Source organism: Micromys minutus, assembly GCF_963924665.1.
Source record: "Micromys minutus genome assembly, chromosome: X".
Classification (NCBI taxonomy): domain Eukaryota; kingdom Metazoa; phylum Chordata; class Mammalia; order Rodentia; family Muridae; genus Micromys; species Micromys minutus.
Genome location: NC_137970.1, coordinates 32,475,577 through 32,502,046, shown reverse-complemented (window position 1 = coordinate 32,502,046; position 26,470 = coordinate 32,475,577).

Genomic DNA, 26,470 nt, shown 5'->3' with positions numbered 1-26,470 from the left:
TTCCACTGTGTTGAACTGTTATGCTTATCATTTATTATGGCAGCTAGCCTAGAATATCCTGACTATATCTGTACTTGCACCATATTGTACCCTATCTCCTGTCGCTATTTACTTCTAACCTTTGATTCATCAATTCATAGTTTTAGACTTGACTTTTGAGTGTGGTGCCAAGTTATTATCCACTTTCACAACACTCATTACTTTGCTCCAGACACATCAGACTTAGATTTTCTGCTGCTGGGATTCTTTTGAAATATTCCATTTCAGAATAATATAAACTGCCAAAATACTATTTATGGCTTATCTGGTACAGACTGTATTTACTGGCGGTTCTTTACATCAGATATCATTTTTGTTTCCAGGTAAACACTTGCTATCAAGCCCTAACTAATGTGGAAAGAACTTATACTATTTAAGATAGACTACACCTAAGTTTGAAATGTGGCTTTGATATTAACTAATTAATGATTTGATTGGGGGCTTAGTGGCTGTATCCTCATTGTCATATTGAGAGAGCCATCTCCTTAATATTCATTGTTTAACTAGCTTTATATTCATTGTGCAAAAGCAATTATTTAGGTCATGTTTAATAGTGACCATTATAATGTTCAGCAATCTGAACACTTATTTTCATTGATTAAAATGGAAATGTTTAAAGTTCAAAAAATAATGCTGTTCATAGTATATGTTGTTTCTCCTTACTGAGAGATGGATACTTCTCTTTAGAAGTGTGACAAATATAGATTGAGCTGTATTAGATTGTAAATAATAAATATTTTAGAAAAGACTGGAAAAAAAAAGAAAATGGAGATAAACTTGATGCCCTGTCTTTGTACTGTAGGTGGGCTCTACAAGTTCCCTCTCCTCCCCTGTAGGGCATTTAATGTAAAGTCTTTCCCTTTGAGTCCTGAGAGATTCTGACCACTGTGGCCATTCCACAATCAAAAACCCTGACTCAGAATTGTTTCTGTTTGAAAGAACTGCAGGGACAAATATGGAGTAGAGCCCGAGGAAAAAGGAGGTCCAGCCACAGGCCCAAATTGGGATTCAGCTCAAGAAGAGGCCCCAAGGCCTGACACTATTACTGATGCTATGTTGTGCTTACAAAAAGGGCCTATCATGACTGCTCTCTGAAAGACCCAACAAGCAGCTGAAAGATTCAGATGCAGATATTTGCACCCAAACCCTGGACAGAAACTGCTGACCCCTGTGGTTGAATTAGGGGAAACGTGGAAGAAGCTAAAGAGGAGGGCAATCCTATAGGACGACCAGCAGTCTCAATTAACCAAGATCCCTGATATCTCACAGACACTAGATCACCAATCATGCAGCATACACCAGCTGATCTGCTGCCCCAAACACTTATACAGCAGAGGACTGCTGGGTCTGGACTCAGTCAGAGAAGATGCAACTAACCCTCAAAACACTGGAGGCCCCAGGAAGTGGGAAACTATGGTGGGGTTGGGGGTGGGGTTGAGGTTGGGGTTGGGGGTGGGGTGGGAACATTCTCATGGAGATGGGGGTGAGGGGAGGTATGGGATGTGGAGCAATAAGAGGGTGGACCAGGAAGAGGATAGAGTCTAAACTGTAAAAGGTTAAACAAAGAAAAAATATATTCAGGAAACATAAAACAAAAGAAAAAATGGAGATAAATATTACATTTATACTGTCTAATTACTGACTTTAGTGGAATTGCTTCATTTAGGATGATATTGAGGAGATCCAGGGACACAGACCTAGTGAGAAGGTATTCTGAGTAGCCGGGGAGCAGAGAGATCTCTGTAGAGCACGTGGAAAGTGTGACCCCCCCCCTTGGTTCAGGGAACCAGTTACCCTACATCAGGCTGTCTGTTTCCAGCTGGCAGCCCTTGGGTGCACAACAGGCGCTCAGGCCATCCGCCACCAGTAACAGTGGAGATCCAGGGACACAGGCCTAGTGAGAAGGCGTTTCGAGTAGCCAAGGAGCAGAGAGATCTCTGCGTTGCGCACAGAAAGTGTGACCCCCCCTTGGTTCACGGAACCAGAAACCCTGAATTGGGCTGTCTATTTCCAGCCTGTGTCCCTTGGGTGCAGAACAGGCACACAGTCCATCTGCCACTAAGAACAACACAGATCCAGGGACATAGGCCTGGTGAGAAGGCATTCTGAGTAGCCAGGAAGCAGAGAGATCTCTGCCGAACTGGCAGAAAGTGCAACTACCCTCAACTGATTCAGAGTAGCAGGAACCCTGCTTCAGAGTGGTGTGTTTCCAGCTGGCATAACAGGCACTCAGGTCATCTGCCACCTAGAACAGTGGAGATCCATGGACACAGGCCTAGTGAGACAGTGCTCTGAGTAGCCACGTAGCCAGGGAACAGAGAGGTCTGTGCCAAGCTTGCAGAGTATGCCCGCTCACCCTCCCCCACACTTGGTACAGGGAAGCAGGAACCTTGCTTTGGGCTGTTTGTTATCAGCATTTAGAATAGATGTTCAGGCCATCTGCCACCAGGAACACTCAGAGATCCAGGGACACAGGACAGGTACAAAGGAGAGGCAAGAACCAATCACTGACAGCAAGACTACGTATAAACACAGACAACAAAATGGCAAGAGGAAAGCGAAAGAGTATATCCCAAGGAAACCAAGACAATCTAGCAACACCAGAACCCAGCTCCCCATCCCAGCAAAGAGCAGAATGCCAAACACTCCAGAAAAAGAAGACTCAGACCTGAAATCATACCTCAAGATGATGATAGACATCCTTAAATAAGAACAGGAGGAAAAGCATAAAGAATTAGAAGCTTTTAAAGAAGAAACAAGAAAAACACGCAAACAACTCAAAGAAATAGAGGAAAACAAAACCAAAGAGATGAAGGAATTGAAGAAAGAATTTAAAATGGAAGTGGACAAAATAAAGAAAACACTAAAAGAGACAACCCTAGAGTTAGAAAACCTACAAAAGAAATCAGGAGTCACAGATGGAAGCATTTCTAATGGACTACAAGAGACAGAAGAGAGAGTCACAGGGGCCAAAGACAACATTGAAAACATAAAGAAAACAGTCAAAGAAGATGAAGAAACCAAAACGCTCCTAACCCATAATGTCCAGGAGATACAGGACACAATGAGAAGACTGAACCTAAGGGTAATAGGAATAGAAGAGGGTGAAGAATATCAACTACGAGGCACAGTAAATATCTTCAACCAAATCTTCAAAGAAAAATTCACTACCCTTAAGAATGAGATGACCATAAGCATAAAATGAGCCTACAGAACTCCAAATAGGTTGTACCAGAAAAGAAATTCCTCCTGACACATAATAGTCAAAACACCAAGTGCCCAAAGTAGAGAAAGAATACTAAAAGCAGTAAGGGAAAAAGGTCAGGTAACATATAAAGGCAGACCAATCAGACTCACACCCGATTTCTCAACAGAGACTATGAAAGCTAGAATATCCTGGACAGACATCATATTGACCCTAAGAGAACACAATTGTCATGCACAGCTGCTATACCCAGCAAAACTCTCAATTAACATAGATGGAGAAACTAAGATATTCCAAGACAAAACTAAATTTACAAAATATCTGACCACTAACCCAGTACTACAAAGAATTATAGGTGGAAAACCAAATACAACCAGGGGAACTACATCCTAGTAAAAACAAGGAAACTCCTAAGTAAGAAAACCAAAATAAGAAAGACACACAGGCACAATTCTACCTCCAAAAGCAAAAATAGCAGGAAACAGCAACCACTATTCCTTGATCTCTGTTAACATAAATTGACTCAAATCCCGAAGAAAAAGATATAAGCTATCAAACTGGATACATAAACAAAACCCAGCATTTTGCGGCATACAGGAAACTCATCTCAGAGACAAAGACAGATACTATCTCAGAGTAAAAGGGTGAGAAAAAAATTTCAAGCAAATGGCCCCAAGAAACTAGATGGAATGGCCATTCTAATATCGAATAAAGAAGATTATCAACCAAAAGTTTTCAAAAATATAAGGAAAAACACTTTTTACACATTACCGAGAAAATTTGTCAGAAGGAACTCTCAATCCTTAACATATATGCTCCAAATACAAGAGCAACGATATTCATAAAAGAAACCCTACTAAAGCTCAAAAAATACATTTCACACCACACAACATGTGTGGGAGATCTCAATACCCCATTCTCACCAATGGACAGATCATGGACACAGAAACTGAACAAGGACGCTGTAAAACTAAAAGAGGTTATGAACCAACTAGAATTAATAGATATCTATAAAACATATCAAAGTAAAACAAAAGAATACACATTCTTCTCAGCACCTCACCTACCTTCTCGAAAATTGACCACATAATTGGCCACAAAACGAGCCTAAATATATATAAGAAGTTGTAAATACTCCCATGCATCCTTCCAGATCACCATGGTCTAAGGCTGGTCTTCAATAACAACAAAGACAACAAAAAAAAACCCATATGCACATGAAAACTAAACAATGCTCTATTAAATGATGACAGGGTCAAAGAATAAATAAAGAAAAAATGAAGGATTTTGAGGAATTCAATGAAAAATAAAACACAACATACCCAAACCTATGGGATGCAATGAAAGCAGCACTGAGAAGGAAAACTCATAGCTCTGAGTGCTTCCAAAAAAAAAAAAAAAAAAAAAAAAAAAAAAAAAAACTGGAGAGAGCATACACTAGCAACTTGATAGCACAGTTGAACGATCTAGAGAAAAAGGAAGCAGTTATACCCAAGAGGAGTGGAGGCAAGAAATAAGCATAGGGCAGAAATAGACCAAATAGAAACAAAAAGAACTATTCAAAGAATCAACAAAAACCAAGAGCTAGTTCTTTGAGAAAATTAACAAGATTGATAAACTAGAATGTAAGAGAGTATCCAAATTAACAAAATCAGAAATGAAAGTGTAGACATAATAACAGAAACAGATGAAATTCAAGAAATCATTGTATCCTACTACAAAAGCCTATAAACAACAAAGCTGGGAAATCACAAAAAAAATGGATGAATTCCTAGACAGATAACAGATAATAAAGTAAAACCAGGGATCAAGTAAACCATCTAAATAATCCTATAACACCATAAGAAATAGAAACAGTCATCAAAAGCCTCCCAACCAAAAAAGGCCCAGGTCCAGATGGATTCAGTGCAGAATTTTATCACACATTTATTGATGACTTAATACCAATACTCTCCAAAATATTTCACAAAATAGAATCTGATGGAACAGAACCTAACTCACTTTTGAGGCTACAATAACCCTCGTTCCAAAACAACACAAAGATCCTACAAGGAAAGAAAATTTCAGACCAATCTCAATTACGAACACTCATGCAATAATACTGAAAAAAAATCCTTGCAAACTGAATTCAAGAACACATCAAAATGATCATTCACCATGATCAAGTACACTTCATCCCTGGGATGCGGGGATGGTTTAATATACAGAAGTCCATTAATGTAATGCACCATATAAACAAACTCAATGAAAAAAAAAAAAAAAAAACACATGGTCATCTCACTAGATGCTGAGAAATCATTTGACAAAATTTAACACCCCTTCATGTTAAAAGTCTTGGAAAGAACAGGAATCCAAGGCCCATACCTAAATATTATAAAAGCAATAAACAGCAAACCAACAGCCAACATCAAACGGTGGGAAACTTGAAGCAATCCCACTAAAATCAGGGACTCAACAAGGCTGCCCAATCTTCCAAACCTATTCAACCTAGTACTGGAAGTTTTTGCCCCGAGCAATTAGACATCAAAAGAAAATTAAAGGGATACAAATTGGAAAGGAAGAAGTAAAAACATCACTCTTTGCAGATGACATGATTGTGTACTTAAGCGACCCCACAAATTCCACCAGAGAACTCCTACAGCTGATAAACAAGCTCAGCAAAATGGATGGATATAAAATTAACTCAAACAAATCAGTAGCCTTCCTCTACTCAAGGGACAAACAGGTGAAGTAAGAAATTAGGGAAAAGATACCCTTCACAATCATCACAAAAATATGAAATACCATGGTGTAACTCTAACTAAACAAATGTAGGGCCTGTATGACAAGAACTTCCAACCTCTAAAGAAGGAAATTGAGGAAAATCTCAGAAAAAATTGAAAGATCTCCCATGCTCATGAATTGGAAGGATCAACATCATTAAAATGGCTATCCTGCCAAAATCAATCTACAGATTCAATGTAATCCCCATCAAAATTCCAACCCAGTTCTTCATTGAGTTGGAAAGAGCAATGTGCAATTTCATCTGGAATAAAAAATGACCTAGAATAACAAAATCCATCCTCAAAAATATCTTTGGGAATCACTATCCCTGACCTCAAGCTATATTACAAGGCAATTGTGCTGAAAACTGCATGATACTGGTACAGAAATAGGCATGTGGATCAATGGAATAGAATAGAAGATCCAGAAATGAGCCCTCACATATATGGTCACCTGATTTTTGACAAAGGAGCTGTAACATTCAATGGAAAAAGGACAGCCTATTCAACAAATGGTGTTTGTTCCAACTGGCACTCAGCATGCAGAGGAATGAAAATAGACCCTTTATTATCTCCTTGTAAAAAGCTCAAGTGCAAGTGGATCAATGATCTCCACATTAAACCAGGTACACTGAAACTATTAGACGAGAAAGTAGGGGAAACCTTAGAATACATAGGCACAGGAGAAAATTTCCTGACAGAACACCAATGGCTTGTGCTCTCAGTTCAAAGATTAACAAATGGAACTTAATAGATTGTAAAGTTTTATAAGGCTAAGGACACTGTCATGAAAACAAAACAGCAACCAAGAGTGGGAAAAGATCTTTACCAACCCCACATCAGAGAGAGGCCTTCTATCCAAGGTGTACAAAGAAAAGAAGATGCTAGACACCAAAGAACCAAAAAACTCTATTAAAAAGTGGGGTACAGAGATAAACAAAAGTACTCAATTGAGAAATATCGAATGGCTGAGAATCATCTAAGGAAGTGCTCTACATCCCTAGTCATCAGGGAAATGCAAATCAAAACAACCCTGAGATCTCACCTCATACCAGTCAGATTGGCCAAGATCCAAAACTCAGATGACAGCCAATGCTGGCAAGGATGTAGAAAAAGAGGAACACTTCTCCACTGTTGGCGGGGTTGTAAACTCGTACAACCACTCTGGAAATCACTCTGGCGATTTCTCAGAAAATTGGACATAACACTACCTGAAGACCCAGTAATTCCACATCTGGGCATATACCCCAGAGAAGCTCCAATATACAACTAAGGCACATGTACCACAATATTCACAGCAGCTCTGTTTATAATATACAGAAGATGGAAAGGTCCCAGATGTCCTTCAGTAGAAATGGATACAAAAATTGTGGTACATTTACACAATGGAGTACTGCTCAGCCATCAGAAACAATGACTTTACGAAATGCTTAAGAAAATGGTTATATCTAGAGCATATCATCCTGAGTGAGGTAACCCAGTCACAAAAAAAACAGACATAATGTGCAGTCACTGATACTTGGATACTAACCCCAGAATGCTCTGAACACACCAGAAACAACTCACAGACTATATGAATTTCAAGAAAAGAAAAAGAAAAGATAAAACTATCATGCTTAATCCTTCCTCACCAAGAAAACTTTGAATAATTCCAGGTTACATCCTGTTTTACGTGTACTTTATGTTCATTGTAATTAGTAAGATCTTAATGCACACTATCAAACCTTTGAAGAAACCCAAGCGAGAGCGGAGCCCGGTCTATCTGCTACCCGGAACTGCAGCCCGTAAAGGCTGAACAACTGGTGAGTGGGAGACCTAGGCTACTGGGCAGCAGAGAGATATCTGCGGAGTGCACATGGAAAGTGCACCCCCTGCTTTGCCCTGCCCTGCTGTGCCTGATCCAGTGACCAGAAACAGAAGGTTAGAACTTCTGTTCACACCCAAGGACTCTGAGACATAGTACAGTGCTCGGCCAATCTGTCACCTGGACCAGTGGAGAACCGGTGACACTGACCAGATACAAGGGAAAGACAAGAACATATCACTGACAACAAAATGGCAAGAGGAAAGAGAAAGAGTATATCCTAAAAAAACAAAGACAATCTAGCAACAACAGAACCCAGCTCTCCCATAACAGCAAACATTAGAATTCCAAACAGTCCAGAAAAGGAAGACACAGACCTGAAACCATACCTCAAGATGCTGACAGAGATACTTAAAGGAGAAAGGGAGGAAAAGCAAAAAGATTCAGAAACTTTTAAAGAAGAAACGAGAAAAACACTCAAAAAACTCAAAGAACTAGATGAAAACAGAACCAAAGAAATAAAAAAAAATGGAAAAGGGAAATTAAAACAGAAATTGACACAATAAAGAAAACGCTAAAAGAGATAACCCTAGAGTCAGAACACCAAAAAAAGAAATCAGGAGTCACAGAAGCAAGCATTTCCGATAGATTACAAGAGATCAAAGACAGAATCTCGGGGGCAGAAGACAACATTGCAAACATAGACAAAACAGCCAGAGAAGATGCAAAAAACAAAAAGCTCCTAACCCAAAATGTCCAGGAAATCCAAGACACAATGAGAAGACCGAACCTAAGGATAATAGGAATAGAAGAGGGAGAAGAGTATCAACTAAGAGGCACAGTAAATATCTTCAACAAAATCATAGAAGAAAACTTCCCTACCCTCAAGAATGAGAAGACCATGAGCATAAAAAAGCCTTCAGAACTCCAAATAGGTTGGACCAGAAAAGAATTAGCTACCGACACATAATAGTAAAAACATCAAGTGCCCAAAGCAAAGAAAGAATACTAAAAGCAGTAAGGGGAAAAGGTCAGGTAACATATAAAGGCAGACCAATCAGACTCACACCCGATTTCTCAACAGAGACTATGAAAGCTAGAAGAGCCTGGACAGATATCATGCACTCCTTAAGAGAGCACAAGTGCCAGCCAAGGCTGCTATACCCAGCAAAACTATCAATCACCATCGATGGAGAGAAGAAGATATTTCAAGAAAAATCAAAATTCACACAATATCAGACCACAAACCCAGCACTACAAAGAATTATAGGTGGAAAACCAAATACAAGGGGAGAAAATACAGCCTAGTAAAAACAAGAAAACTCCTAAACAAGAAAACTAAAAGAAGAAAAAAACACAGACACAACTCAACCCAAAAAAGCAAAAATGGCAGGAAACAGAAACAATTATTCCTTGATATCTATTAACATAAATGGTCTCAACTCCCCAATAAAGAGACATAGACTATCAGACTGGATACATAAACAAAATCCAGCCTTTTGCTGCATACAGGAAACTCATCTCAGAGACAGAGACAGACACTATCTCAGAGCAAAAGGGTGGGAACAAAACTTCCAAGCAAACAGCTCCAAGAAGCAAGCTGGAGTGGCTATTCTAATTTCGAATAAAATAAATTTCCAACCAAAAATATCAAAAAAGATAAGGAAGGACACTTTTTACTCATTACCGGGGAAATCTGTCAGGAGGAACTCTCAATCCTTAACATATATGCTCCAAATAAAAAAGCACCCACATTCATAAAAGAAACCTTACTAAAGCTCAAAAAATACATTTCACCCCACACAATAATAGTGGGAGACTTTAACACCCCACTCTCACCAATGGACAGATCAGGGAAACAGAAACTGAACAAGGACACTGCAAAACTAGCAGAGACTTTGAACCAACTAGAATTAATAGATATATACAGAACATACTATCCTAAAGTAAAAGAATACACCTTCTTCTCACCACCCCATGGCACCTTCTCGAAAATTGACCACATAATTGGACACAGAACGAGCCTTCATCGATATAAGAAGATTGAAATACTCCCATGCATCCTCTCAGATCACCATGGTCTACGGCTGGTCTTTAACAACAACAAAGACAACAAAATGCCCACATACACATGGAAACTAAACAACGCTCTGTTAAAGGATAGCAGGGTCAAAGAAGAAATAAAGAAAGTAATTAAGGACTTTCTAGAATTCAACGAAAATGATAACACAACATACCCAAACCTATGGGATGCAATGAAAGCAGTATTGAGAGGAAAACTCATTGCCCTAAGTGCTTCCAAGAAGAAACTGGAGAGAGCTCACATCAGCAACCTGACAGCACAGCTAAAAGCCCTAGAACAAAAGGAAGCAGATATACCCAAAAAGAGTAGACGGCAAGAAATAATCAAAATTAGGGCAGAAATAGACCAAATAGAAACAAAAAAAAAAAACCATTGAAAAAATCAACAAAACAAAGAGTTGGTTCTTTGAGAAAATCAACAAGATTGATAAACCCCTAGCCAGACTAACTAAAGGGCAAAGAGAGAGTATCCAAATTAACAAAATCAGAAAGGAAAGTGGTGACATAACAACTGAAACTAAGGAAATTCAAGAAATCATCAGATCCTACTACAAAAACTTATACTCCACAAAATTGGAAAATCTGGAGGAAATGGACGAATTCCTAGACAGATACAAGGTCCGAAAGTTTAACCAGGACCAAGTATACCATCTAAATAACCCTATAACACCTAAAGAAATAGAAGAAGTCATCAAAAGCCTCCCAACCAAAAAAAGCCCAGGTCCAGACGGGTTCAGTGCAGAATTTTATCAGACATTTATTGGGGATATAACACCAATATTCGCCAAACTATTCCAAAAGATAGAATCAGATGGAATATTACCCAACTGATTTTTTGAGGCTACAATAACCCTCGTACCTAAGCCACACAAAGACCCTACAAGGAAAGAGAACTTCAGACCAATCTCACTTATGAACGTTGATGCAAAAATACTCAACAAAATCCTTGCAAACCGAATCCAAGAACACATCAAAACCATCATTCTTCATGACCAAGTAGGCTTCATCCCTGGGATGCAGGGATGGTTTAACATAAGGAAATCCATCAATGTAATCCACCATATAAACAAACTTAAAGACCAAAATCACATGGTCATCTCACTAGACGCTGAGAAAGCATTCGACAAAATCCAACACCCCTTCATGTTAAAAGTCCTGGAAAGAACAGGAATCCAAGGCCCATATTTAAACATAATAAAAGCAATATACAGCAAACCAACAGCCAACATCAAACTTAATGGCGAGAAATTGAAGCAATCCCACTAAAATCAGGGACTCGACAAGGCTGCCCACTCTCTCCCTACCTATTCAACATAGTACTGGAAGTCCTAGCTGGAGCAATTAGACAGCAAAAGGAGATCGAGGGGATACAAATCGGAAAGGAAGAGATAAAAACATCACTCTTTGCCGATGACATGATAGTGTACTTGAGTGACACCAAAAATTCCACCAGAGAACTCCTACAGCTGATTAACAAGTTCAGCAAAGTGGCCGGATACAAAATTAACTCAAACAAATCAGTAGCCTTCCTATACTCAAAGGACAAACATGTGGAGAAAGAAATTAGGGAAAAGGTACCCTTCACAATCATTACAAAAACTATGAAATACCTTGGTGTGACTCTAACTAAGGAAGTGAAGGACCTGTATGACAAGAACTTCAAACCTCTAAAGAAAGAAATTGAGGAGGATCTCAGAAAATGGAAAGATCTCCCATGCTCATGGATTGGAAAGATCAACATCTTAAAAATGGCCATCCTACCAAAAGCAATCTACAGATTCAATGCAATCCCCATCAAAATTCCAACCCAGTTCTTCATGGAATTGGAAAGATCAATGTGCAATTTTATATGGAATAACAAAAGACCTAGAATAGCAAAATCCATCCTCAACAACAAAAAAACATCTGAGGGAATCACTATCCCTGACCTCAAGATATATTACAAGGCAATTGTGCTGAAAACTGCATGGTACTGGTACAGAAATAGGCAAGTGGATCAATGGAATAGAATAGAAGATCCAGAAATGAGCCCTCATGTATATGGTCACCTGATTTTTGACAAAGGAGCAGTAAACATTCAATGGAAAAAGGACAGCCTATTCAACAAATGGTGCTGGTCCAACTGGCACTCAACATGCAAAAGAATGAAAATAGACCCGTTCTTATCTCCTTGTACAAAGCTCAAGTGTAAATGGATTAAAGATCTCCACATTAAACCAGATACACTGGAACTATTAGATGAGAAAGTAGGGAAAACCTTAGAACACATAGGCACAGGAGAAAATTTCCTGAACAAAACACCAATGGCTCAAGCTCTAAGGTCAAAAATTAACAAATGGGACTTAATGAGATTGCAAAGTTTCTGTAAGGCTAAGGACATCGTCAAGAAAACAAAACGGCAACCAACAGAATGGGAAAAGATCTTTACCAACACCACATCAAATAGAGGCCTAATATTCAAGGTGTACAAGGAACTCAAAAAGCTAGACACCAGAGAATCAAATAACCCTATTAAAAAATGGGGTACAGAGCTAAACAAATCATTTTCAGTTGAGGAACACCGAATGGCCGAGAAACATCTGAGGAAGTGCTCGACATCCTTAGCCATCAGGGAAATGCAAATCAAAACAACCCTAAGATTCCACTTCACACCAGTCAGATTGGCCAAGATCCATAACTCAGATGACAGCAGATGCTGGCGAGGCTGCGGAGAAATAGGAACACTTCTCCACTGTTGGTGGGGTTGCAAGCTAATACAACCACTCTGGAAATCTATCTGGCGATACCTCAGAAAATTGGATATAGTACTACCTGAAGACCCAGCTATTCCACTTCTGGGCATATACCCCAGAGACACTTTAATACACAACAAAGATATATGCACCACAATGTTCATAGCAGCTCTATTTATAATAGCCAGAAGCTGGAAGGAACCCAGATGTCCTTCAGAAGATGAATGGATACAAAAATTTTGGTACATATACACAATGGAATACTACTCAGCCACCAGAAACAATGACTTAACCAAATTCTTAAGAAAATGGCTGCATCTAGAGACGATCATCCTGAGTGAGATAACCCAGTCACAAAAGAACAGACATAATATGCAGTCACTGATAGTGGGATGCTAACCCCAGAGGCTTGCACTCCCCCAGAAACAACTCACAGACTGTATGAAGTCCAAGAAATAAAGAAAACAAAAAATATACATATATTCACAAAACAAAAAAAAAAGAGTTGAATATACAAATCTGTATGAAAAGTTATCCCAAAGCAGCAAAGGCTCAGGTCATTTGCCACTGGGAACAGCGGAGATCCAAGGATGCAAGCCTGATGAGACTGTGCTGCGAATAGCCAGGATGCAGAGAGGTCTGGACCTAGCACGTGGAAAGGGTGGCCCCCTCATTGGTTTGGGGGAGCAGGAACTCTGCCATAGGAACTCGGTTTCCACCTTGAAGACCCTTGCATGCAGAGCAAACACAAAGGCCATTTGGCACCGGGAATAGCACAGATCCGGGGACACATGCCTGGTGAGACTGCACTGCAAGTGGCCGGGGTGCAGAGAGGGCTAGGCCTGGCACTTGGAATGTTCGGCCCCCTGATTGATTCAGGGGAGCAGGAACTCTGCTGTAGGGGCTCATTTTCCACCCAGAATGATCAGGCCACATGCCACCTAAACAGCAGAGACCCAGGGACACAGGCCTGGCGAGACTGCCCTGCAAGTTGCCGGATCGCAGAGAGGGCTAAGCCTAGTGCTCAGTAGGTATTGCCCTCCAATTGGTCAAGGGGAACAGGAAATCTGCCGCAGAGACTCAGGTTCACCTGAAAATCCTTTGCCTGCAGACAAAATGCTACATACAATTGCCACTTAAAACAGAGGAGATCCAGGGTCACAGTACAGGTACACAGAGGAGACTGGAACCAATCACTGACAACAAGACCACATATAACCACAGACAACAAGATGGCAAGAGGAAAGCGAAAGAACTAACCCAATGGAAACCAAGACAACCTGGCAAAATTAGAACCCAGCTCTCTCATCAAAGCAAACAGCAGAAAGCCAAACAGTACAGAAAAAGAAAACTGAGACCTGAAATCATACCTCAAGATGACGATGGAGGTTTTTAAACAAGAATGGGAGTGAAAGCATGAAGAAATACAAGCTTTTAATGAGGAAACACAAAAACACTCAAAGTAATGAAAGAACTAGAGAAAAACAGAACCAAAGAGACGGAGGAATTGAAGAAAGAATTTAAAATGGAAATGGAAACAATAAAGGAAACACTAAAAGAGAAAACCCTGGAGGTAGAAAACCTAAAAAAGAAATCAGAAATCACAGATGCAAGCATCTCCAACAGACTACAAGAGATGGGAGATAGAATCTCAGGGGCTGAAGACAACAATGAAAACATAGACAAAACAGTCAGAGAAGATGCAAAAGCCAAAAATCTCCTAACTGAAAATGTCCCAGAGATCCAGGACACAATGAGAATAGCAAACCTAAGGATAATAGAAATAGAAGAGGGTAAAGAATATCAACTAAGTGGCACAGTAAATATCTTCAACAAAATAGAAGGAAATTTCCCTACCTTTAAGAATGAGACGACCATGAGCATAAAAGGAGCCCACAGAACTCCAAAAAGAGTAGACCAGAAAAGAAATTCCTCCCAAAACATAATAGTCAAAACACCAAGTGCCCAAAGCAAAGAAAGAATACTAAAAGCAGTAAGGGAAAAGGTCATGTAACATATAAAGGTAGACCAATCAGAATCACACCTTACTTCTCAAAAGAGACTATGAAAGCTAGAAGATCATGAACAGACATCATGCAGACCCTAAGAGAACAAAAGTGGCAGCCCAAGCTGCTATACCCAGCAAAACTATTAATCACCATAGATGAAGAGACCAGGATATTCCAGGACAAAACTAAATTTACACAATATCTGACCACAAACCCAGCACTACAATGAATTATAGGTGGAAAACCCAATACAAGGAGGGAAACAATATCTTAGTTAAAACAACAAAATACCTGGGCAAGAAAACCAAAAGAAGTAAGACCTCCAAAAGCAAAAAGAGCAGGAAACAGCAACTACTATTCCTTAATATCTGTTAACATAAATGGACTCAATTCTCCAATAAAAAGACATAGGCTATGAGTCTGGACACATAAACAGATTCCAGCATTTGCTGCATACAGGAATCTCATCTCAGAGACAAAGAGAGACACTATCTCAGAGTAAAATGTTGAGAAAATCACTTCTAAGCACACAGCCTCAGGTATGCATACAGAGATAGGCACATTGATCAATGGAATAGAATAGAAGATCCAGAAATGAGCCCTCACATATATGGTCACCTGATTTTTTGACAAAGGAGCTGTAACATTCAATGGAAAAAGGACAGCCTATTCAACAAATGGTATTGGGCAAATGGCACTCAGCATGCAGAAGAATGAAAATAGACCCTTATCTCCTTGTACAAAGCTCAAATTCAATTGGATCAAAGATCTCCACATTAAACCAGGTAAACTGAAACTATTAGACGAGAAAGTAGGGGAAACTTTAGAACACATAGGCACAGGAGAAAATTTCCTGAACAGAACACCAATGGATTGTGCTCTCAGTTCAAAGATTGACAAATGGAATTTAATGAGATTGCAAAGTTCCTGTAAGGCTAAGGACATTGTCAAGAAAACGATATGGCAGCCAACAGAGTGGGAAAAGATCTTTACCAACCCCACATCAGATAGAGACCTTATATCCAAGGTATACAAAGAACTCAAGAAGCTAGACACCAGAGAATCAAACAACCCTATTAAAAAATCGGGTGCAGAGCTAAACAAAAATTTCTCAATTCAGGAATATCGAATGGTTGAGAAGCATCTAAGGAACTGCTCCATATCCTTGGTCATCAGGAAAATGCAAATCAAGACAACCCTGATATTCCACCTCAAAACAGTCAGATTGGCCAAGATCCAAAATTTAGATGACAGTAGATGCTGGCAAGGATGCAGAGAAAGAGGAACACTTCTCCACTGTTGGTGGGGTTTTAAACTGGTACAACCACTCTGAAAATCAGTCTGATGGTTCCTCAGAAATTTGGACATAGTACTACCTGAAAACCCAGTTATTCCACTTCTAGGCATATTCCCCAGACATACTCCAACATACAACAAAGACACATGCACCACAATGTTCATAGCAGCCCTATTTATAATAGCCAGTAGCTGGAAAGAACCTAGAACTCCTTCAGTAAATGAATGGATACAAAAATTGTGGTATATTTATACAATGTTGTACGACTCAGCTATCAGAAACAATGACTTTATGAAATTCTTAAGAAAATGAATGCATCTATAGAATATCATCCTGATTGAGGTAACCCAGTCACAGAAGAACAGACATAACATGCAGTCACTGATAATTGGATACTAACCCCAGAAAGCTCTGAACACCCTAGAAACAACTCACAGACTCTATGAAGTTCAAGAAAAACAAAGACAAAAAAATGAAAGTCATTATGCTTAATCTTTACACACCAAGAAAACCTTCTCTATTTCCATGTTACATCTTGTTTTACATGTACTTTATGCTCATTGTAACTAGTAAGATTTTAATGTATTCTATCAGACCTTTAAAAAAATCAAGTACTGGCAATAATATATTCATATACTTTTGTGCAAATATGCTTTTAATATCTGTACATTTATCTTTGTTTTTAAAATAAAGTTTTTCTATTTTCAAAAATAATAATTTTCAAATAATTAAAAAATAATGACTTTATTAAATTCTTAAACAAAATGATGGAACTAAAAATATCATAACCCAAATACAAAACAACACACATGCTATGTACTCACTGGTAATTGGATATTATCCTAAAGTTCAGAACAACCAAGTTATAATTCGCAGACCACATGTAGCTCAAGAAGGAGGAATACCAAATTGTGAATACATCAGTCCTTCTTAGAAGGGGGAACAAAATATTCACAGGGGAAAATACAAAGTGTGGAGCAGTGACTGAAGGAAAGGCCATCCAGAGACTTCCCTTTCTTCAGATCCATCACATATACATTTACCAAATCTAGACACTATTGAGGATGTCAAATGTGCATGGTGACAGGAGCGTGATATATCTGTCTCCTGAGAGGCTCTGTCAGAGACTGGAAAATACAGAGGCAAATGCTAGCAGCCAACCATTGTACTGAGAATTGGTTCCCCAATGTTGGAGTTAGTGAATGGACTTAAGAAGGTTAAGAGGTTTGCAACTCTATAGAAAAATCAATAATATCAAACAACCAGACCCTCCAGAGTTCCCAGGGACTAAACCCCAACCAAAGATTACACAGTCAGAGACTCTTTTCCAGCTGCATATGTAGCAGAATATGGATATTTTGGGCATCATTGGGAGAAGAGACCCTTGATCCTGTGAAGACTAGATTCCCCAGTGTATGGAGAATGCCAGGTCAGAGAGGCAGAAGTGGGTGGGTGGATGGGGAAGGATACTCATAGAAGCAGGCAGAAGGGGAATGGGATTGGAGGTTTCCAGAGGGGAAACAGGGAAAGGGGATAACATTCAAAATGTAAATTAATAATCAAAAATTAAAATTAAATTTAAAAAATTAAAAAATTAAAAAAATTAAAAGCAAACAGACAAAATATATGAAAGAGTCCAGGTATACAAATCAACAATATAATTATTCAAGTTGTTGCAAATGACTTAAGAGATTAATACATGGATCAATAATTACAAATATAGATTTAAAGTAGCTTTTTCAAATAAAATTAAATGACTGTAAAAGGTGCTATTGATAATCTTAAGTGGATGGACATTTAATTACATGTGACACTAATGCAATAAATGTACATTATATTATAAAGATATAAACTAATGTTACTAGTGTTTATTTTGCAGTATTCTCCATTATGTTTTTTCTATATTTTCTAAACCATTATAAAGGGTAAAAATATTATTTGAAATTTAAATTTTATATGTACTCAAAATATTAGCATAGAAATGAACCATCTGTAAATGTATGCATGTGGGTATGTAAGTGTTGAAGAGATGAAGAGATAAAGTAAATGACTGTGCACAAAGGCACACAGGCACTGTGACTTGCAGCAAAATAGCCATGAGAAGCTGACAAATTCCATTTGCAATGAAGAAAACACAAGTAGAACTGGCAAGGAGGGTAAAGATAGTCAACAAGGTCCACTTACAGAATCACAAGAATGCTGCAAGGGCCTGGGCTTTAGCCCAGAAGGCAGCTTTGATGTGAAATAGTATCAGGTACCCAGACCATCAGAGAAATAGAACAATAGAGCTTGCCTATTCACATGTGTTTCATTATCTCAATCCATATTTAGAGATCCTTTTCCCCCAGAGTCCTAAATTCCCTTCTGAATCTGACAGCTCCAGTAAAGAAAAAGCAATATTATGAAAATGGTTGAATGGTGTACAAACAAAGCACATTCTCATAAGAACTGGTCCATTAGATAAGATCAAGAATTTTACATGGCATTGGTTATGCTGGGCCACAGGACCTTTATATATGAAGTGCATCAGTGGGTTTTCAAATTAACAGTTATTAAAATTTGGAATCATCCTCATATTCTTAATTTATTCCACTGAAATGTACTGACCTTCACAGCTAGTATTCTGAGCAGTATATATGCTGGCAAAAGCGTGTATATACAAAAATGAGGAAGAAATACTGAGAATGACAGACATAAAAAGTAAAAAGGATGAGAAGAAAGCACAGGCTCAGATTAGAATTTTCTATATAAAATTGACATTCTGTTATGTTTTGTGTATTTTTCCTTTGTTTTAATCATTTTATTGGACATTCACATTTCAGATATTATTCCTTTCCCTCAAGAACATTGCCACTCCAACTCCCCTTCCCATTGCCTCCATAAAGATGTTCCCTCTCCCAACCTCCCTCTCCCAACAACCCTCTCCCAACCTCCCTCTCCCAACATCCCTCTCCCAACCTCCCTCTCCCAACATCCCTCTCCCAACTTCCCTTTCCCAACATCCCTCTCCCACTTCAGTGCCTTGGCATTCCCTTTCTCTGGAACAAAGACCTCTCCTCTCATTGATATGAGAGGAATGCTATCCTCTGCTACATATGCACCTGTAGGCATGGGTCTCTTCATGTGAATGCATTGGTTGGTGTTTTAGTCCCTGGGAGCTGTGGTGGGTTTGGTTAGTTAATAATTTTGTTCTTCAAATGGGTTTGCAGATCCTTTCAGCTTCTTCAGTCCTTTCTCTAGCTCCTTCATTGGGGTCTCTGTGTTCAGTCTGATGGTTATCTGCAAACATCCTCCTCTGTATCAGCAGAGCCTCTAAGGAGGCATCCATACCAGATTACTGCCATTAAGCACTACTTGGCATCAGCAATAATGCTTAGGATTTGTGGCTGCATATGGGGTGGATCCCCAGGTGAGACAGTCTTTGGACGATCTTTTCTCCAATCCCTGCTCCTATATTTGGCCTTTTATTTCCTCCCATGAATGTTTTATTCTTCCTTCTTAGAAGGACTAAGGCATCCACCTTCTGACATTCATAAGTTCTATGAATTGTTTCTTGGGTATTTAAAGCTATTGGGGGCTTGTATCTGCTTATAAGTGAGTACATAGCATGAGAGTTCTTTTGTGACTGGGTTAACTCACTCAGAATGATAGCTTCACGTTCCATCCATTTGCCTAAAACTTTTATGAACTCATTCTTTTTAAGAGCTGAGTAATACTCCATTATGTATGTGTATCACAATTTCTGTATCCATTCCTCTGTTGAAGGATATCTGGGTTCTTTCCAGCTTCTGGCTATTATAAGTAAGGCAGCTATGAACATTGTTGAGCATGTGTCCTTGTTAGATGTTGGAGCTTCTTTTTGGTATATGGCCAGAAGTATTATATCTGGGTCCTCAGGTAATACTATATCCAATTTTCTGAGGAACCACCAGACTGATTTCCAGAGTGGCTGTACAAGCTTACAACCCCGCCAACAGTGGATGAGTGTTCCTCTTTTTCTATATCCTTGCTAGCATTTGCTTTCGCCTGAGTTTTTGATCTTAGTCATCCTGACTGGTGTGAGGTAGAATCTCAGTTTTTTTGAATCTCAGTTTTTGTTTTGTTTTGTTTTGTTTTTGCATTTCCATGATGACTAGGGATATTGAGTATTCCTTTAGGTTCTTCTTAGCCATTCAATATTATTCAGTTGAGAATTATTTCTTTTAACTCTGTATTCCATTTTTAATAAAATTATTTAATTCTTTAGATTCTAATTTCTTGAGGTTTTTGTATATAATGAATACTAGCCCACTATCAGATGTAGGATTAGTAAAGATCTTTTCCCAATCTGTTGATTGCCATTTTGTCCTTTTCCTCACAGAAGATTTGCAATTTCACAAGGTTCCATTTATTGATTCTTGATCTTAGAGCATAAGCTACTGGTGTTCTGTTCAGTAAAATTTCCCTTGAGCTTATGTGTTCTAAGTTCTTCCCCCACTGTCTTTTCTAATAGTCTCAGTGTACCTGGTTTTATGTGGAGGTCTTTGATTCACTTGGACTTGAGTTTTGTACAAAGAGGTAAGAATGGATCTATTTGTATTATTCTGCATGCTGACTGCTAGTTGAACCAGCACCATTTATTGAAGAGGCTGTCCTTTTCCCATTGAATGTTTTTAGCTTCTTTGTCAAAGATCAAGTGAACATAGTTGTGTGGGTTCATTTTTGGGTTATGTTTCATGTATTAAAGCTGCAATTTTAAGAGTTTCCACTTAAATATGATCAACCCTTACTAATAATAAAATTAGAGGGCACATTATATATGGGATAGATAAAACTTATATAAGTTTTACAGCTCCAAAATGCAATGAGTATCCACCTTAGAAATTAAATTTATACAGAAATTATGTTCTAGGCCACAATTTACAGGCCTACAAGAATGAAATAATGCCCTTAAAAATAGCAATATCAGGGCCAGCAAGATGGAACAATGAGTAAAATACTTGCTGCACAAACCCAATACCTTCAGTTTGATTCCTGGATCCCAAATAAGACAAGAAAAAGAGAGGAAAGACAAATAAAACCAATGATGTTTGATAAATTCTCAAGGAATAATATTATTTTAAATTAGCTGAAATTATATTAATTTAATGAAATTATCCCACTTGGACTAACAATGCACCTCACAAGAGCCATAGACTATCTATCAACCTCCCACTCCCAGGACCAGCTATGATAAACTTACATTTCAACAAATGTTCAGGGTAGTCCAAGAAACTCCAAAAATACTGTGGACCATTGTTCTTGCCTCCCATATTAAAGATAAATTTTTATTTATGAAGACTGCACATACTTTGAACACAAAACTTGGAAGATTTGAGTCATGTACAACCTGATAGCCCACCTCCTTTAGTTTATCATTCATAGCACCAGAAAGAACTATGCAAGCTGCCATGGAAATGAAGCAAAAAAATAGTTCTATCCAGCTTTGACAACTTTGAACTATAACAATGACCAACATGACAAGGTAGCCCTAATGATGCATATTGTTCTGTATACCTTGGTGGTAACCAACAGCTGTCTAATTAGAGTCTAGACCTGCTCTATAGAGTAGAAATCATGCATAGTACTAGAAACCTAGCCAATTTCCTGGTGCTAGTAAGAATGTTGGTCTTAGAAAAATCATACTACCAATTTACTAGACTAGTATACTTTCTAGCAACATTCTAAACTTATCCTTATACCTACCCACAAGTAAGCAAAGCTCTCAGACCCTCAACAAAAAGCCTTTGTTTACAGCAAAGATAATCTATTGCAGAAAACAACTTATCACAATATAGAATTTAATGGACAATAGGGATTCAAGCCATGGCAGATACATCTGCAACATAAACCCTGAACCAACTGCTCAGGAAACATCACAAAATATGTGATGGAAAAACTGTAAGAGCCAGAGGATAAGGAAGTCTACTGTGAAAGTGTGTCTCTTAGAACTGACAAGAAAACTAAATCCATTATACTTTAACAATATGGGACCCCACCCTTAGATAAAGTACTACATGCAACTAAACACTGCCTAGGGAGAAAGAAATATATTTTCCTAAAAATAAGCCTCCCTAACTTGTTATCAAAAAAAGTGGTCATCCCTGGAAATCATATATATATATGTCACACTAAATAAACTCAGTAGGTACACACACACACACACACACACACACACACACACACACACACACACACAGCCAAAACATAGGCCATCAGGTGTGGTACTTGAGAAAGACTTGAGGGAGGGCATATGAGAGAGTTGGATGAAAGAAATAAAAAGAGAAATTATGTCACTATCTTTTAATTTTTAAATGGTTTAATTTAAAAAGAAGCTGGAGCCATAGTGTTTAGATCTAAGCATAAAATTATCAATAGAAAAATCTCAAATTGCCAAACACTTAAAAAATGTACATCACCCTTAGCCATCAAAGAAATGCAAATCAAAATGACTCTGAGATTTTATCTTATACCTGTCTGAATGGCTAAGATAAAAATGCAAATGACAGCTCAAGCTGGCAAGGATTTAGAGCAAGGGGAACATTCTGTCTTTGCTTGTAGGAGGGTGAACTTGTACAGACACTTTGGAAATCAATAGTGAAGCTTCTCAAAAAATTAGGAATTGATCTACTTCAAGACCAGATTCCTGGGCATATATCCAAATGACATTCCATCCTACATCAAGGAAACTTGCTTAGGTATGTTTATGGAAGTGTTGTTCATAGTAGATATAAACAACCCAGATGTCTCTCAACTTAAGAATAGATAAAGAAAATGTGGTTCATTTGTATAATGGAGTATTACTTAGCTGGTAAAAAGAATTAACATCATGAAATTTGAAAGGAAATTAATTGAAATAGAAAAAAAAATTATCCTGAGTAAGGTAACACAGAGCCAGAAATACAAACATGGTATATACTCACATATAATTGGGTGAAGTATAATCACACTACAATCTACAGACCCAGAGAGTCTAAGTAACAGGGAGGGCTCAAGGGAGGAAGGTACAAGTCTCCCTAGGAAGGGAAAATAGAATAGATATCACAGGTGGACTGGGGAGGGGGGGTGGGTGATATATACAGGATGAATCATGTCTAGGGAGCATGGAGAAAGAGTACTGGGACACACACTGGAATTGTAGGGCATTTCAGGGACAAGGTAGAAACCTAGTACAATGGAAACTCCCAGTAATCTATGAAGGTGACCCTAAGACTCTCGGTAATAAGGGATCTGGGTCTGAACTAACCATCTTCTATAACCAGGCAAGGCTTCCAATAGATGGAGTGGGACACCAACCCAGCCATAAAACCATTGACCTACAATTTGTCCTATCTGCAAGATGTACTGGAATAAAGATGGAATATAAGTTATCCACTTTGAGACCCATGCCATGAGTAGGAGCCCATGCTTGACACTACCCAATGAGCCAAGAACCAGAGGTTAGGGATCCCAGACCTAGGATGGAACCATATATGACTAATGACGAAAAAAAAAAAAAAAAAAAAAAACAATGAAATGATTCTTAATGATTCTTCTATACTGATGGACTAGATCCTAGCATAATTGTCAACTAATGGGAACAGATGCAAAGATCCACAGCCCAACGTTAAGTGGAGCTCAGGAACTCAGGGAATCCTGAAGAACGTGTTGAGGAAGAATTATACCAACCAGAGGGCTCAAGGACATCACAGAAAACCCACAGAATCAACTAAGCAGGGTTTCATAGTGGCTCACAGAGGCTGAATCGACAGTAGGAAGCATGCATGGGTATGACCTAGCCCTGTACATATGTGTTATGGCTATGTAGCTTGGTCTTCTTGGAGGAGTCTTAAGAGTGAGAGCAGGTATTACAAACTGCTTAGGATAAACAGTCAAATTCATGGTCATATTAGATTCTCATTTAGTTTACTATAATATCATGTTTTCAAGGTTAGTCAAGTAATAAATAATTAAATAAAATTAATGTTTAATAATTTAGTCATGCTATATATAGATAGCTTCATATGATTTTGTCTATAGAATGTGGCATTTAAGGTTATTTCATTATTAAAAGATTCTGTGACTATAAAAAAAAGAGTGAGAGCAGGAAATGTCTTTGACCCTTTCATCTGCATATTGAAACCTTGCTCTCCTACTAGGTTGCCTTGTCCAACCTTAATGTGAGGAGAGGTACTTCGTCTTATTGAAATTTGATATGCCATGTTCAGTGGGTATCTCTAGCATTACTGCTCTCTCCTCCATCACTCCCTCAGAAGAGAAGAGGGTCTGGAGGAAAGGAGGTAGTAGAGGGCATTGGGAGGAAAGGAGGGATGGGTAACTGCACCCAGGATGTAATATATTAGAGAAAAATTAAAAATAAAAACAATTTTTAAAAGCTGGAGTCATTAGCACTAATCTCTATAATCCAGGAAATGAGGAGATGGGAGGCTAAGACAGAAAATAGGCCAGAAGCTGATAAAACAGGCAGCTATGTGAAATAACAATGAGAGACTTCATCTCTACAGAGTAGAAGGTGAGAGCTAACTCCCTAAAGTTGTTCTCTTTCACCCATATGTGTGCACACACTTGGATACACAGTCTTCAAAATAGATGTCTAAAACTGTGTGTCGAAAGAATCAAATACTAGAAATTGTCTTCCAAACTGTCATTTAAACCCTAAGTCAAAGAACTGTTGATTATTTACTTTCTCAGAGAATTCTTCCCCAGGACACTGAGAAAAAGCCCCAGAACTCCCCTGTGGTATCACACCAAGTACCCAGGTGTCTACAGACTGATAAAAGCCCACACTGTCGTTTCTATTTATTTCTTCATTTCATAAGTGAGGCTAGACTGCTTCCACTTTTGACACTTGACAATTTGGTTTATATCAGTGTCACTGTTTTTCACCTTGGGGACAAGGAAAAGAGGAAGGGAAGCAACAACAACTTATATTTCTAGATTTTCCCTTTGAATCTATAATTTTTTTCTTCTGACACTCCACTTTCAGGTGGATAAAAACTGAATCTTTGCCAAGACCTAAGAATGAGAAACATATCATTACCCCTAGATAGAATAAATTGGGAGGCACTTTTCACCTCTAGTTGATGTCTACACTTATGGGGGAGGGTAGCACTTATTTTCAGGCCAACTAATCTAAAAGCCCTAAGAGAACCTCATTTTGGTTTAATTCTGTAGCTCACAAATTATGATGGTGTGGAGTTTTTGTCTTGTAAAAACATTTAGCAATGTCATTTTGATTGACATAATTAGTCATAGGTTGTTAGAAGTATTTATTGGAGAAACCAAAAGGTGTAGTAGCCATTTCACAATGTACAAGACAGTCTCCTGTACTTGTATAGTGTGTGTGTGTGTGTGTGTGTGTGTGTTTTCAAAAATTCATGAAGTAACCTTAGGATTTAATCATAATTATACATTTTTTTCCTGAACAAGAATCTTTTGGATCTGTTTATCTATGGCATGTGGAATATTCTGGGGAGTTAACAAGAGAGACACAGAAAGTTTATACTTCATTTCACATATTCATAGTGTATACTGACATTCATTATCAATACAATTGGCAGAAACAAACTGTCATTCTTACATAGACTAATGAAGATTTCTAGTAATGATAGTAAAAGCATTTTTATCTTGTGATATTCCTTTCAATCTTTCTTATGACTTCCACTAATAAACAACGGTTGCTAGTAAAGAAAAATAATGCCCACAGGCTTAAAGATAGTCTTTTGGAGTGTACCATCTGTCTGAGGGTATTACAGGGTACTGATACTCCAGAACTTAATAAATGGGTAACTCTCTTTTGGGTGGAAGGAACACATACACACAAAATCCAGTGTGGAAAAAACTGAAGTGTGGAAAAGGAAAGAGTGTCACAAAAGGAATAGTCAAATTGTCATGAAAGATCTTATGAAAAGGAGACACTCAGAGAAAGAGAGAAAAAGAAAGGGAGATAGGGAAGAGGAAGGAGAAAGGGCAAAGGGATGAGAGAGAAGGGGAGAGGGGGAGGGAAAGAGATGCAGAGAAAGGTGGGGCACAAAAGGAAGCAAGGGAACAGAGCTACTGCAGGGAACATCTGGAAAAACTTGTAAGAGGCCATGGGAACAATAAACATAAAAGTCTTAGGTTAATGGTGCATGTTTATACAGAGAACAGTGAAAGCTAGTAGAGCTGGTGGATCTTAAGACATTAAATTTGTTTTGGAGGTCCTGCAAAATTTAAAGGACTAACTTGACAGTATGATTTTGTTTTCTTCTCCCCAAATTTCTACTTTGACTTTTTTTCTGAATAAAAAACAGAATGTGGTCCATGGCTAGGAAATCTCTATGCTTATTGGTTATGCAGGTATTGAGGGAGCAGAGCCAGTTCTAACTTTGCAAATATGTAAGGGCTTTAGTAAAAGGGCTAGCTGGATCTAGAGCTTGTTATAAGAACATACAAGTATATAAATAGAAACACTACCCTGGAATTTGGAGCTTGCTGCATAGAAGGATTATCATCACTACTAGAAAGTGACTCATGCTTGAGA